Here is a 17,209-nt window from a genome sequence, read left to right on the forward strand (position 1 = left end):
CAATCACCAAGAAATTTATACCTTATGTGAATGCCACATTTCCCAAGTCTCCAAATTGGTTCTCTCCTGGTCTTTACACCACCTATCTCGTTACTGGACAAGGATCAATAAACCACAAACTAACATCCATGGGAATCATTGACAACCCCTACTGTGCATGTGGTGAAATAGAAGACTGGAACCATCTAGTATATACCTGTCAACACTATGAGGACCTCAGCAGCATCCTGTTTACTCATGTACAAGATAACCTTCAAGGAAATGAACACTTATTCATTACAGAAGAAAACTACTACTACTATTATGAGTTTACCAAGTTTGCACAAGCCCTCTTCACAAGATGGAGTACCCTATTGCCAACGCAAAATAGTAACACCCCAAACATCTGATCCTTACCTAACTGGCCAACCGATCTTAACCTGGATAGGATCAGCTGGCCTATGGGCCACCTGATTTATCAGAAACTTACACGCAGCTCTCTTGCTGTGTCTTTTTTGGAGGATGCCTTCGCCTACATCCTCCATATTTCTAGCTATACCCTCCTTTCTTTCTTTCATACACTCTGTACTTCCGCGACTCTACACTTTTTTTTTTCTCTTTTTGTCTCCATCCAAGAAGCGCTGGCGACCCTGGCAGAGACAAGCCAGTGAATAATGGGCAGCCTGGCTACTTCCTAGCGGTGTGTGCAGGCAATGTGGAGTCCCACCAGGGGCCCTGCGGCCAAATGCCAGGACAAAGAACAGAACCTAACGCAATATGTCATATACAACACTTTTCTGGCATTTACAGTAGTACTGTATTTCTTCACGCCTACAAAAATGCGCAGATGAGGGAAACTACAGGTGGCACCTGACCCTAATACTATGCGCACTATGCTTGAGGTGAGCTAAGGCTCTCCCGGATGGTACGTGGCAACTGTGGCACAACTCGCAGTTAATTGGAATGCTGGTGAGGCGAGTAATGTGTTACAACACACAATACATCGAATCCTGCTGAAAATGGTACTGTGTCGCTGCAGGCTGCTCTGAGTGCCCATGCTAACCACGGTTCACCGGCGACAGCGCCTACAATGGGCACGTCAGCATCGAAACTGGACCTTGAGTGATTGGAAGAAGGTCATTTGGTCTAATGAATCACATTTCCTGTTGCAACGATGTGGATGGTTGGGTACGTATTGTCGTTTACCTGGGGAAGTGATGGTGCCTGGATGCACCGTGTGATGAAAACGAGCCTGTGGCAGTGGTGTCATGCTTTGGGCGATGTTCTGCTGGGATACCCTGGTCCAGTCATCCCTGTGCCGGGCACTCCGACATCTACCACTACTTAAACATCATTGCTGACCAGGTACACCCTTTCATGGCAACAATCTTCCCCTCTGGTTGTGCAGTCTTTCAGCAGGATAATGTGGCATGCCACACCCCTCGGATTGTTGGAGACTGGTTTGTGGAACATGACAAAGATTTCCATTGCCCTGGCCTCCAAATTCTTCAGACATCGATCCCATCAAGCATCTGTGATTTGTATTGGAACAGCAACTGTGATCTGTGGCATCTCAACCACAGACCTTACAGGAGTTAAAGGATCTGCTGGTTACATGTTGGTACCAGATACCACAAGACACATTTCGAAATCTTGTAGCGTCCATGCCTCGCCAGATACAAGCTATTTTGGTTGCACATGGAGGACCAACATCATATTAGGTAGGTGCTCATAATGTTTTGGCTCATCGGTGTATATGCAGGAAGGAGTACCTCATGTCCCCATACTTAGTGCCGGACACTTTACAGTAAGAATTAATGTCACTAAGTGAATGGCTAACTATTTGAAGCATATTTTTATGCTGACAACCTTGCTGTCTCATGCCAGTCTCAAAATATACACCTATAGTCTTAAAATAAACAGTGATTAGTGACTCTCTAAATATAAATAAATAAAATAAGATAGTTGCAATTCATTTCTGTTGTAAATGATCATTACATCTAGCTTGAATTATGACTGAGTCCTCAACCAGTCATACTAAAATTGATCAAAAAATAGTAAATGCATAAAATTTCTAAGCCTATTCAATAAGAAGTTAATTTTTCTGGATCATATTTAATACATCCATGCCACTTGCTTAAAGAAATTAAATCTCTCCCAAACATCTTTGGTGTTTGGTGCAAATTATATACCACTGTTTTTATGTTATGTTCTGATCAGACCCAAACTAGATTATGGTGCTATGTTTTATGCCTCAGCCAAAGGAATTGTATTGTGCAGTGGGCATTCTTGATATATTAAAGAATGTGACATATAAATTTGGTAGGTTAGTTGGAAGTTTATGATTATAACAGACTACATGAGAAGTATGATCCTGATTAAATATAGGACAGCTTTATTGTCAAGATCGTGGAAAGAAGGATCTGTTCCTGTATTCATTGGATCAGTATGAGGGCAGTCTGAATGCTTTTTAGTTTATAACATTGACACTATATGATGCCAAGCATATATGCACTATATGGTGGCCGAGAAAATGTTTCTTAGGCTATTTTTGCTGACAAAAAAAAAAAAAAAAAAAGGTTTCTTTGTCCATTTGTGCTGTCCAAAATGCATTAAGTTGGTGGATTGTATGTATCAAAATGGTACCTCAAATTAAAGGAAACTTTTTTGCATTTGTAATTATGCTTTTACTTATGGATTTATCTCTTGAAGCAAAATTTTTTTGTCTCTCCTCATGCTTTATTGCTGGGCGCCTCCATAGCCAGGTGGGCAGGAGCAGCAGTGCGTAGCACACACTTCTTGATTAGACCGGGGTTCGAGCCTGTGCCCACCAAATATGGAGGATGCGGAAAGGTCAGGGAATGACCATCGCATATCCCCGGAGCAATATGGTCTTAGTTGTTAATGCTCCTAAAATCCAAATAACAAACAAACAAACTTTATTGCTGGAAGTGTTCATGATGCAGAAAGCTTATTGAGGGTTGGGGTGGAGTGATATGCTTATGAATGCTGAGTTGGCAAAAATTCAGTTAATTGGCATTGGATAATTTTAAAATAAAATTTTTTTTTTGGAGAAATTTCCATTACTTCTCAGTATAATGGAAAATAAAGTAGACTAGATGTGTTACAGTATTAATTCTGTTAATTTCAGTTTGGGAACCTAGCAGAAACTATTATGAAAGAAGAGATAATCAGATTATCTAAAGTCACAGTGAGGAAACCCAAGATTTTTTGCTGCAAAAAAAAAAAAAAGTTTCAGCTTTTCTTATTATACCTGAAACCTATCTTAGTCATCCTGAAGAAGTTCTACTTGATGCTGATCATTCACTATTTGATCTTGACATCATGCCCACTATTCCTTCATTGATATTATTTAAGAAACCAGAAACAACAGTGGGCCTGGTACTGATCCCTGTGGAAAACTTTAATCTAATCTGAAGAGTATCCATTAATCACATCTCTTTCTCTGCAGCCTGAACTAGAGATTTAAATTGTGCCACAGTGCTATACATCTAAGGATTTTTTTCCCTGTGATTCCAACATGGTCCAACTTATTTAGTAACCTCACTTGTGGACTGAGTAAAATGCTTTTCTAAAACCCAAGTAAACAATGTCAAAATTATTTCCTACAGTTGGTTCATGAGGAACTCTGTCAGTATAGCTAATCAAATTGGTGAAAAATAATTTTTTCTTTTCAAAACCATGATGTGTTCCTGTTTATCAAAATGATCCTGTAGTGTGCTCTTAGTTGTGCTTCGAAAATTTTCCCAACCACTGAAATTACATTGGTTGGTAGTTATCTAATTTGTCCTTAATGTATTCTCAATGCTTTGGCCTTTCTCCAATTCAAGGGAATCTCTCATAAGTCCAGTGATGCCCTTAACCTTTACTTAATGGTTCATTACTCTCTCTCTCTCTTACCCCCCCCCATTACTGGTATTCCCTGATATTAATGTATTTAATGTATTCTTATGAGAATATTTAATGTATTCTCAATGCTTTGGCCTTTCTCCAATTCAAGGGAATCTCTCATAAGTCCAGTGATGCCCTTAACCTTTACTTAATGGTTCATTACTCTCTCTCTCTCTTACCCCCCCCCCCCCCCACATTACTGGTATTCCCTGAAAACCTAGATCCTTACTTGCCTTTAGGCTTGAAAGTTTTTCTAAAAAAATAATCTTCTGAAATTTCAATTGGACAATTCCTCCACACCACAATTGGTCTTCTGTAACAGCTATCGATGCAAAGTATATCAACTGGGATAATTTAGATTTTGTAGTACCCATTACACATGAGTCTGATTCGATATTCTCTTTAATTCTCTGTATTTGCATATGTGAAAAACTCCATGGTTCTATTATTTGCTCTCTTAGCCAATGATTTCTTGTAATCTGCCTCTGCCAGCCTAATCTTTCCTGTAGTAGTATTACTGATCAACATTTTTAAGAAAATCTAAATTTAAAATGAATGGTTGTGGGATAGATGTGTAAAAATGTGCTTTCACACAGAGAGTAATAGTGTTGAAACAAACTTCCATCTGGTGTTGTAGAATTGTGTAGTTTGAATAAATTTTGAATAATAGAAGAATTAGACAAATATTAGAGGGCAATGAAATGTTGGTTCACCCCCCCATAGTCATTATACTGTTTAATATCGGAACGGACCTAGAGAGAGAGCAAACAGCCAATACGTTATTTCAGTTTAAGACAAACATTGATCTCGAATATAAACAATAGGAAAGCTAGAAGAAAAGACCCCCGATAACTGGACTTTGAATGGAACATACATATCATTCCAGTGACATATATATTCTATTCAAAGTATGTATAATTTCAAAGCAATAGCCTTAATGTTCTGAGCACCCCCCATTCCCTCCAAAGAGTCTTAAATAGTGGAAATGATATAATATGAGGATAAAGTAAATGAAAATAAGATTTGGATTGTATAAATTTAAATTGTGCATGAATGGTTCTAAATTTAGACATTGGTACTAATGTTTCCAATGAACAATGAAGTGTTGACTTTTATGTATGTGCAAAGATTGATTGTGTGATAGTTATAATGGTGGTGGATGGAATATATTGCAGGCACCTTGAACTAGAGTGTAAGCTAGCCGTATGTGCTAGAAACATGCCATCACCACAGCTGAAAAATATTCCCAGCACATCTGAAAAAGAAATACAACTTTTTAAGATGTGCTGGGAATATAACACAGCATTCAAAATTTTCAAAATGGTTTTGTTTTTTTATGAATTTGGGTGTGCTGAATCTGAATGCAGCTATAGTTTTTTGCATATCATCAATAGTTTTCTCAAATATGAAAAAAAAGTAAATGTGAAAAATAATATATCAGATTTATTAACAGTATTTATTTTCTGTACAGAATGAAGTATGTATCTTTTGCTACAAGTAAGCAAAATAATCTAAAAAATCACAAAATAAAAAGAAAAACCGTCCTTTGTTTAATAAGAAACAATTTCCTTAAATATGTACATTTAAAACACCGTTGTCTTTTATGGTCAGTGTGATCATTCCAGACCAAGAATTGGATAAAGTCACCCATCATAGCTTCATCCCACCTTGTCTAGTACTTATCCATTGACTAACATATTGTTGTGCAATCTTTCTCTCCATGCTTTTCACAAACATCACCCAGGTTTGTTCTGAAAAAATCCAGATGAGAGAACAAGAAGTGCAGCTTGATTGACATTCTGCAGCCCACTTTTATGGAATTTTAGTTCTTTGTAATTTTTACTCTGTGTTTCTGATAAAATCATTCACTGCAAGGTGAAATGACAGCCAGGCATTTCACTACACATCAGTTATTTTGTCTTCCAGTTGTTTTATTCCTCCTTTGACTTTTGCATCAGACAATTTTGGAAATAAAGATTGCACGAATATTCATGGAAGTAGTATCTTGAGGATTCCGTGTGTTAACAGATTGTGTGATCAGTTTCAGCTTGATATGGGGTGATGGAAGCAGACTATTTTTTAGAATCAAGGGATATTGGCCTCGGGTGCCGAATGTTCCGTGGCCGAGCGATTTCAGTGCATTCATTAAAGCAATCCTTCTAAAGAATTTTTGCCAGATATAGATTCTTTTTCGTTCTAAATACCATTTTCCTCATTTTCATTTAGAGTAGCTCTTTTGCACTACAGGAGGTAGGCAAAGGCCCAGAAAGGAAAGTCACCTTTCTGTTTCTTTTTTTTTTCTCTCATTAACACAACTAACAGCCGCTTGGTCACCTCGTGGCACTGTTCCTGCCTCCCCGTGGCAGGGCCGGAAACTTGGAAGGAAAAGTTCTCCTTCCAGGGCCAAAAGGAGCAAATATGAAACCAAAAATTTTCCACCTCTCAAGACTGTAAATCCTGCTTCTGTGGATTTGCAGCAAAATGACTCTGATAATCAAACCTGGAAAAGGATGAAAACAGATGTACCTCAAATGGAATATCCATCTTTCCTCATACTGCATTCGCTAATGAATCAGTCATTGGGTACTTGGTCTCCATTTTATATACAGAAATGTTTAGAAAGTGTAGCCGGATCACCAAAAATGGTAAGAAGACTGAAATCTGGTGACATATTAGTCGAAACCACCAACCATAAACATTCCAAGTCTTCTAAAACTTGCATCGTATCGTTTCGTTGAGTCCCTATTAAGGTATCTCCTCATGCTACCCTTAATAGCTCCAAAGGAGTCATTTCCGAATGGGATCTACTGAACGTCAAAGAGGAGGAGATTGTTCAAGAACTCCAAGACCAGAAAGTTACTGAAGCAAGAAGAATAATGCTGAAGAAAGATGGAGAATTTGTTCCTACTCGTAGCGTCATTCTCACTTTTTCTACACAAACCTTCCTTCATCAGTGAAAGCAGGATACCTAAACTGCCGCATCCATCCTTATATCCCCAATCCTATTTGATGCTACAAGTGTCAGAAGTTTGGGCATTCCTAAACTGTCTGCTGAGGAGATTCAGTTTGTTCAAACTGTGGATCAAAAGAACATGTCCATACTGATTGTAATGCCGAATCATCATGGTGTGCAAACTGCAAAGGCAACCATTCAGCTTTTTCTAGATCGTGTGAGCAATGGAAGCTGGAGAAAAAAATCTAGAAATACAAAGTGGAGAACAAGGTCACATACCCTGAAGCCAGAAAGCACCTACTACAAAACATGCCTAAACGTACATATGCTGAAGCATCCAAAAGACACCAAACAGTTTCAATGCAAACAGATATATCAGTTCCACCAAAAGTGCCAATTTCTGAATGGCCTCAAACGTTGCTATCACCTGCATCACAGTCAACAAAACACCAAACAGTAGATAGGACAAACAATACCCCGATCTCGATACCATCTACTGCTAAATCAGATCCAGTTACTCCAGATCAGAAGGAAAATTCAGTTCAGGTTAGAAAGAAATTATCTGATAACACATCTATGGATATTGCAGAAAACAATACTTGTAATGAACCCATTCTAGATCTTTATGCAGAAGACGACATGGACACACGTCCATTCTTTTCAAAAAAGGACAAAATAAAAACTGACCGTCACAAGTAGAGTAACATTAAAATACAGACAGATTCGACTTCTAATTCAAAACCTACACAATGAACAACAACATAGTTCAATGGAATTACAGAGGCTTTCACAGCAACATAGATGACATATATGAATTAATTGGCCACTATCATCCTGTGAACATCTGCCTACAAGAAACAAATCTAACACCTCAAGTGTCCATGTCAGTTAAATATTATACTCTTTTTTCAACAAGACAGGACAAACAGTGCTCATGGTGGAGTGGCCATACTCATAGGCTCAAGGGTTCCTTGTAAGGAGATTCCTCTTCAAACTGACTTAGAAGCTGTTGCAGCTCGTGTGTAATGATTGGCATTGCCTTAACGATTGTTTCAATATATCTCCCTCCCAATCAGCAATGTACAATTCATGAACTAGAAAACCTTGAGTTGCAGTTACCATCACCAGTCTGCTTATTAGGAGACTTTAATGGACATCATCCTTTATGGGGATCCCCCATCACAGACAGACGTGGAGAACTTATTGAAATACTACTAGACAGGCAGAATTTAACATTACTGAACACAGGCTTACCCACTTACATTCATTTTCCTACTGGAGCGTCATCTGCAATTGACCTCTCGATCTGCTCTCCGATCCTGTTTCCAAGTGTCGAATAGACAACACTTGACAACCCTCTCAACGGTGATGACTATCCAGTAATATGCAGAATTCAAACCACCAATTCCAAAACAACTGATACACAAATGAAATGGAAATTTTCTAAAGCAGACTGGATAAAATATAAAAGTTGTCTCTTTTGATGATCACATCATTGAGTCTACTTCTATCAATCCGTCATGAAGCATATCACAATGCAGATACTGTCAGCTGCAAACGTTGCCATCCCACAATCTCAATTAAGAAATCGTAGACATACCAATCACTGGTGAAACAATGATTGTAACAAGGTGAAAAGAGAAAAGAATGCAGCATGGAACTTATTCCAAAAATACCCTACCACTGCCAACCTTATTAATTATAAGAAACTTAGAGCCAAGGCATGGTACATCAGGCAAAAGGCTAAAAAGGACTCTTGGATAAAATTTGCTTCGTCAGTCAATAAGGATACCGAAGCCAGAATAGTATGAAAAAAAATCAGGCAACTAAATGGTAAATACCTTATATCACCTGCACCTATTCTTAACTGGAATGGGAAGGAGATCTCTAATCCTGTAGATATTGCAAATACATTAGGAACTGTGTTCTCAAAATTGCCAGCCTCCATTGCATATCATCCATCATTCCAAAAAATTAAAGCCGATGCTGAGAAATTTAAACTAAACTTCAAAACTTCCTGCCATTTACCCTATAATCAAGTGCTCACACTATCAGAATTTAAAGCATCTATAAATAGTTCCTGCAACAGTGCCCCTGGCCCTGGCAGAATTTACTATGTAATGCTTAAACATCTAGATCAGCAATCATTATCCTCACTGCTAAAATTTTACAAACTGATTTTGTACAAACAACCGAACTGATTGTTGCTGATTAGTTTTCTAGACTCAAGATACCATGTTAACTTTAGAAAAAAATGGTGCATCATCGATTAACGTGGTACCTTGAGTCTAGAAAACTAATCAGTAACAATCAGTTTGGCTTTCAGAAGAATAGATCATCCTTAGATCTCATGATAAAGGCTGAATCAAACATAAGAAATGCTTTTATCAGGAATCAACATCTTGTCACGGTGTGTCTCGATATAGAAAAAGCTTTCGATACCACATGGTGTTATGGAATCTTAAAGGATCTTCATTCTGTAGATATGAAAGGGCATTTACCATATTTTATTCAAAACTTCCTTTTTCACAGGACTTTCCAAGTCCGATACCGGCAGGCTCTGTCTTAAACATACATTCAATAAGGAGTCCCACAAGGCTCTGTCGTCCGTGCTACTTTATTTGCTATACGAATTAACAATATTACAAATAGCATTCCAAACACTGTCGACTCATCTCTATGCTGATGATTTTACAGTATCCTGTCATTCCCAGAATGTAAATTACATTGAGAGGCAACTACAAATATCGATAAATAATATTCAACGATGGATGACATGAAATGGATACAGACTATCAAACCACAAATCTACAGCTATCCACTTCTGCAACAAACAAAAAATCCTTCCAGATCTTGAACTACATTTGGACAATCATCCTCTTCCAATCACGAACAGCATTCATCTCCTGGGGATAATTTTTGATAAGAAGCTGAATTTCCAAGAGCACGTCAGACACCTACGAATCACTTGTCTTAAGAAAATGAACGTACTCCGGGTCGTCTCTAGTATGTCCTGGGGTGCAGACCGTTATACACTGCTCCACTTATATAGGTCTCTAGTTAGATCCCGGCTAGACTATGGTGCACCTGTTTACGACTCAGCTAGGGAGAGTACCTTAGCCTGTCTTGCACCCATCCAACACTCTGCTCTTAGGATTGCCTTAGGTTCATACAGAACATCACCAGTTCAAAGTCTGTATGTTGAGGCTCATGAACCTCCACTCAGTATCAGAAGAAAGATGCTATTATTGAATTACTCAGCTAAAATTAAAACCTTGCCCATTCATCCTATTTGGCGACTACTGTACAATCCGCAATGGACAACACTCTATAGAAACAAACAGAGAACAATCTGACCAACTGGTATCAGATTACAGAACTTATCAGAATGCTGGAGTTTTAACTTTCACAATATCATCAGAGATTTAAAAGATCTGGAACCCCTGTGGATTACCTTAACTCCTGCTTATGATGATTTCTTTGAAAAATGTGGAAAAGATGCTATAGCAGATATTAACATCAGTCAACTACATCTTGTTCATGCAGAGAATTACTCCCAGTTTTCTAAGATCTATACTGACAGTTCAAAGTCTGGAAATAAAGTGAGCGCAGCTGCTGTCTTCCCTAATACAACTGTTTCTATTTCACTTCCAGCTGAATGCAGCAGCTATACTGCTGAGCTCCATGCAATTAAGCTTGCCCTGGAAAATATTTCACTCCTGTCAATAAATAAAAGTATAGTATACGCAGATTCCAAAAGTGCTCTGTTAGCTCTTAAGAATACTTCAACTTACAATCCTTTGGTAAAGCTAATACGACATAAGCTGATACATCTCCATGAGCAACATCAAACAGTTATCTTCTCCTGGATCCCAGATCAGAGTGGTATTCCTGGAAATGAGTGCACTGATGACGCTTTAAAGCATCCTTCCAACAACATAGCCATATCAAATGATCTGGTCCCATATCCTGATTATAAACACAATATACAGAAAATATGTATAGAGCAATGCACACTTCTGTGGAAAAAGCAAACCCACAATAAGCTATTTCAACTGAAATCTGAACCACAATTATGGACATCTAGCCTCCGCAAAAATAGAAAAGAAGTGCACCTAGCCAGAACTCAAATTGGCCATACTCACCTCACCCATCTGTTTTTGCTCACAGGAAATGAATCTCCTCAGTGCACACACTGTTTGCAACCGCTCTCAGTGGAGCACATACTAATTGAATGTAGCTTGTTCAACACTGCCTGACAGTCTACGTTCAGCTCCATCTCAAACCCTACGTCAGTCAGCAGCATAATGGGCAATGACGCAGAACTCTGAAATTTTCACTTACTTGAAACGATTTAAAATGCATGAACGATTCTAATTGCTACTAGAGCAGTTATGACACGTACTGTCACTTACTTTGATAGGTGCAATATGGCCTATGTAGCCCTTGTGCCAGAAACTCCCAAAAAACAACAACAAGGGATAATCCGGGCAGATCATTCTCTTCTCCTGTAATGCTGATATACTGCCCTGCTATTTCAGACACAATGAAAACAAGGGAACCTAATGAAAACATCATGCAAACCAAGAAAGAACCTCACTATTTTCAATTTCCATGGATATCCCATTTGTACTGATCATACTTGATCTGGTTACAATACTCTTGATCTGGTTATCAGCAGTGATCATTCATGTATTAAGAATTTGCAGATAAAGGAACCACTAGGTGGCAGTGATCACAGTGTACTGATGTGGGATTTACTTAAAGATATAATTACCTTCAGGGGTAAAGGAAAGGATTTTTGCTTCTGTAAAGGTGATTACAGTGGTTTCAGAAAGTTTTTAAATTCTGTACAGTGGGATCAACTGACGATGTTACCAACAGTAAATTTTAAGTGGGAAAAATTCCCACTTAAAATTTACTGTTGGTAACATCGTCAGTTGTTAGAGTAGTTAATAATCACTGTCAAGCTGAGCTTCTTCAGAGAGACCTAGATAGACTTCAGGAATGGTCAGAAAAATGGCAGCTGTGCTGTAATCCAACAAAGTGCAAGGTATTACACCTGGGAAACAGTAATCCCAAATTAACTTATTCACTTGGTGGAGTTCAACTAAACCCAGTACTGGAGGAAAGGGACTTGGGTGTTACGATACTGTCAGACATTAAAAAATTCTGTGAGCATCGTAAACAGGTTGCAAGGAAGGCCCATGGTGTCCTATCGATGATCTATCGAACTTTTGCAAGTAGAGATAGGGACCTGATAATCCCATTATATAAGGCTTATGTTAGATCACACTTGGAATACTGTGTTCAAGTATTGAGACCGCACATAAAGAAAGACATCGAGGCGCCTCCGTAGCCAGGTGGGTAGGAGCAGCAGTGCGTAGCACACGCTTCTTGATTAGACCGGGGTTCGAGCCCGTGACCACCAAATACGGAGGATGTGGAAAGGTCAGGGAATGACCACCGCATATCCCCGGAGTAATATGGCCTTAGTTGCTAATGCTCCTAAAAAAAAAACCAAAAAAAGACATCGAGCTTCTTGAAAGGGTGCAAAGAAGGGTAACTCGCCTTGAGATCGGCAAAAGGGCGTCCTTATGAAGAAAGACTTCGAATATGTGGATTGCAGAGTTTGGAAACTAGACACCTTAGAGGAGATTTGATTGAGGCTTTTAAGGCTCTGAGAGGCATCAGTAAAATGAATGAGGACAAAATTTTCAAGATTATAAATGATGCTAGAACTAGGGGACATAAATTCAAGTTATGGGGGAAATGTTTAGATTGGACTGCAGGAAGTTTTATTTTAGCCAGTGAGTTATAAATTACTGGAATAAGTTGCCTTCATGGATGATAGGTTTAATTTCCTTTTTTTTTTTTTTTTTTATTAATTATTGTTATTTATTTTATTTTATTATTTTTTTTTGTTTTTATCATTGTTTTGTTCGGATTTTTTTTTTTTTTTTTTTTTGGCTGGGGCAGCATAAGCCATAGGCTTTCTTGCACCATGTGGCCGTTACTAATACTAATACTAATTCAAGGAATTAATCATAGATGCTACTAAAAGTTTCATACCTATTAAGAAATATTATTCAAGGTTTAGGCCTAAATGGTTATTAGCATTAGTAGAGGCATATGATGCAAGAAAGCAAGCTTATGCAGCATCAGCCAAAAAAAAAAAAAGAACCTTCCACTTCACCCCACCGTTTGTTCGAAATACCTGTCCAGCTGAGCCTTAAATTTATTTAGGCTCTCAACTTCCACAACAAAGGATGGAAGTCTGTTCCACCAACCAACTACCCGCTGGCTAAAGGCAAATTTCCGCACATCTATTCTATCTCTGTCTTCCCTCAATTTGAATTTATGCCCTCTCAGGTGATTATTCTGAGCAAGAGGCAGTATCCCATCAGCATTGAGCATGCTCAAACCATTCAAGGCTTTGTACACCTCTATCAGATCACCTCGCCAGTGCCTAGTCTCCAGACACTGTAATTTGCAAAACTTAAGCCTTTCTTCGTAAGAGCAACCATTCGTTCCATTCACTAACCTTGTTACCCTTCTCTGTACTCATTCCAGCATCTCTACATCCTTCTTGAAATAAGGCTTCCAGACCTGTATACAGTACTCAAGGTGTGGCCTGACCATTGCCTTATACAAGGGAATAATCATCTCCCTATCCCTGCTAGAAAAATTCCTGTATATCATTGATAAAACACCATGAGCTACTCTTGCAGCCCGTCTGTACTGCTCAGAGAACTTCATATCTGCCTGCACAATTACCCCCAGGTCATTTTCATTCTCTACCACTGTCAGTGTAGTACCACAGAGTTTATACGTTGCTCTGGGGTTGCTGTTTCCCATATGTAGTACTTTACATTTGTCAATGTTAAACTTCATTTGCCACCTCTCAGCCCATCTGCTCAACCTTTACAGATCCTGTTGCAGCAGCATAGCGTCAGTAGCGTCCTTAACAACCCTGCCAACCTTTGTATCGTCTGCAAACTTGGACATTAAGCTTGATATACGATCATCAATATTATTTATAAATACAGAAATCAACAATGGACCCAATACTGAACCCCGAGGGACACCACTAATAACATTAGTCCACGATGAGCAGTGTCCATTAATTACCACTCTCTGTCTTCTGCCACTCAACCATCCCTTTATCCATAGCAACAATTTGCCACTAATGCCACACTGCTCCAATTTGTGCAGCAGTCTTCCATGTGCAACAGTATCAAAAGCCTTTCTAAGATCCAAATATATAATATCAAAGTGATTTCCTGCATCCAATTCTTTTGTGACTACTTCATAGTATCTTGCCTGACCAATTTGATTCGTCAGGCAAGACCTTCCCTTAACAAAACCATGCTGTGACTGAGCTATAACTGAATTCTTGTCAAGATGATCCTGCAGTGCTTCTTTAACCAGTTGCTTCCATTAATTTTCCTGGAACAGAAGTTAAAACTCACAGGTCTATAATTACTTGTGTCAGCCTTTAATCCTCCTTTGTGAATTGGGGTTACATTTGCACATCTCCAGTCTGTGGGTACCTCCCCTGAGTCCAAGGCAGCTCTCATAATTATGGCTAACGGATTGCTTACTTCCTTTGCTGCCTCCTTTAATATAAGTGGATAGATCCCATCCACCCCAGGTGCCTTTCTTGTATTTATCTTCAACAATTTCTCCTCCGCTTTACTCTCAATTATTACAAGATCATCTAGCTCACTGCTAGTGTTTACTTCATCTATGGCATTCCCCTTCCTGAATAACTCCTCATGTGTGAATGTAGATGCAAAATATTGATTTAGTTTGTTAGTTACCTGAGCAGGATCATGAACAGTTGAACCATCGATATCAAGTGGACCAATCTGATTCATCCCCTTCCTTCTAGAGTTTACATAAGTAAAGAACTCCTTGCTGTTTTTCTTGGCATCCCTTGCCAAAGATTTCTCATAATCTGCCTTCGCCTGCCTAACCTCCTTTGTAACTTGGTTACAGATCAACTTATATCTATCATAGGCTTCTGTTAACTGTTATCTAATGAACTAATGAGACTCGTGACAGGGAAGAAAAATGCATGGAATGCATATAAATTATCAAGCGATTCAGAAGCCTATGGCTAGTCTGTAATCAGGTCACAAAGGAGGTTAGGCAGGCAAAGGAAGATTATGAGAAATCCTTGGCAAAAGATGCTAAGAAAAACAGCAAGGATTTCTTTACTTATATAAACTCTAAAAGGAAGGGTATGAATCTGATTTGTCCACTTGACATTGATGGTTCGACTGTGGATGATCCTGCTCAGATAGCAAACAAACTGAATGAGTATTTTACATCTACATTCACACGTGAGGAATTATTAAGGTTTGAAAATGGCAGAAGGTTATCAAATTGTAGCAGGGTGCTTAATGATTTTGTAATAACTGGGAGAAAAGTGGAGGAGAAATTGCTGAAGTTAAACATAAGAAAACCACCTGGGGGTGGATGGGATCTATCCGGTTATATTAAAGGAGGCGGCAAAGCAACTAAGCAAACCCTTAGCCATAATTATGAGAGCATCCTTGGACTCAGGGGAGGTTCCCACGGACTGGAGATGTGCAAATGTATCCCCAATTCACAAAGGGGGATTGAAGGGCGAGACGAGTAATTACAGACCAGTTAGTTTAACTTCTGTTCCTGGTAAAATAATGGAGTCACTGGTTAAAGATGCATTGCAGGATCATCTAGACAAGACTGCAGCAATAATTCAGACACAGCATGGGTTTGTTAAGGGAAAGTCTTGTCTGACAAATTTGATAGGATATTATGATGTGGTTACAAAGGAACTGGAGGCAAAATATTATTTTGATATCATATATTTGGATTTCAGGAAAGCTTTTTACACTGTTGCGCATGGAAGACTATTGTACAAATTGGAGCAGAATGGTATTAAGGGTAAGTTGCTATAATGGATAAAAGGATGGTTAAGTGGGAGAAGACAGAGGGTGGTAATCAATGGGTGCTGCTCTACGTGGACTAATGTTATTAGTGGTGTCCCACAGGGTTCGGTGTTAGGTCCACTGTTGTTTTGTATATTTATCAATGATACTGATGAAGGTATATCAGGCTTAATGTCGAAGTTTGCAGATGATACAAAGGTTGGCAGGGTTGTTAATGGCAGTGTGCTACTGCAACAGGATCTAGATAATTTGGGCAGATGGGTTAAGAAGTGGCAACTGAAGTTTAACCTTGACAAATGGAAAGGTACTGCATATGGGTAGAAGTAATCCGAGAGAAACGTACCAACTGTGTGGTACTAAACTTAAAGTGGTAGAAAATGAAAAAGACCTGGGAGTAATTGTGCAGATAGATATGAAGTTTTCTGAGCAATGTAGACAGGCTGCCAGGGAAGGTCCATGGGCTTTTGTCAATGATATATAGGAATTTTGCTAGCAGGGAAAAGGAGGTGATTGTCCCTCTGTATAAGTAAATGGTCAGGCCATGCCTTGAGTACTGCGTACAGGGCTGGAGGCATCATTTTAGGAAGGATGTAGATTTACTTGAGCATGTACAGAGAAGGGCAACAAGATTGGTGAGGGGAATGAGGGATCCTCTTACCAAGAGAGGCTTAAGTTCTGCAAATTGCAGTGGCTGGAGACTAGGCACCTGCGCGGTGATTTGATTGAGGTGTATAAGGCCTTGAATGAGTTGAACACGCTGAATTCTGATGGGATCCTTCCACTTGTTCAAATTACGAAACTAAGGGGACATAAATTCAAATTAAGAAAATACTGATGCAGAATAGATGTGCGGAAATTTGCCTTTTGCCAGCGGGTGGTTAATTGCTGAAACAAACTTCCATCTGTTGTTGTGGAAGTTGATAGGTTGAATAAATTTAAGGTGGAACTAGACAGGCATTTGGAGGGAATGGTGTGATTTTTTTTTTTTTTGGTTGATGCTGCATAAGCTCATACATTTGCTTTTTTGCATCACATGCTACTATTACTTGATCTCTAAAATATGATTCACATTTCTGTATTATTTTTTAATATGAGCAGATTGTGCAACAGGTATTGATGAGTGCATATTCCCATTGTGATGCAACACACTTCCGAATTGTTACTTGATCTGTCTTTGAAAAGGTGTTACTCATCTGAATAGTGACTAATATAAATTGCTCTATAAAGACTAATTTCTTTAAAACAGGAACAGAAGAATTGTTTAGAAAAATGCATTTCTGAACAGATTTCCATCTGTTGTGGAACTTGATAGCTTAAATGAATTTAAGGCTGAACTAGACAAACATTTGGATTGACTGGGTGGGTGAAATGGGAAGTTTTTTTTTTTTTTTTGGGGGTGATGCTATATAAGCTTGCTTGCTTTCTT

The 17,209-nt window shown here is 38.8% G+C and overlaps 1 protein-coding gene across 1 annotated transcript in view; it reads left to right on the plus strand.

Moving 5' to 3' along the window:
- Positions 1-17,209, plus strand: part of LOC150079179 (intermembrane lipid transfer protein Vps13D-like) — a 129,922-nt gene that overhangs the window by 111,524 nt on the left and 1,189 nt on the right. The gene's annotated exons all lie outside the window — the stretch shown is intronic.

Source organism: Mastigoproctus giganteus, chromosome 10 (genome assembly GCF_048544385.1).
Source record: "Mastigoproctus giganteus isolate SK-2022 chromosome 10, ASM4854438v1, whole genome shotgun sequence".
Lineage (NCBI taxonomy): Eukaryota > Metazoa > Arthropoda > Arachnida > Uropygi > Thelyphonidae > Mastigoproctus > Mastigoproctus giganteus.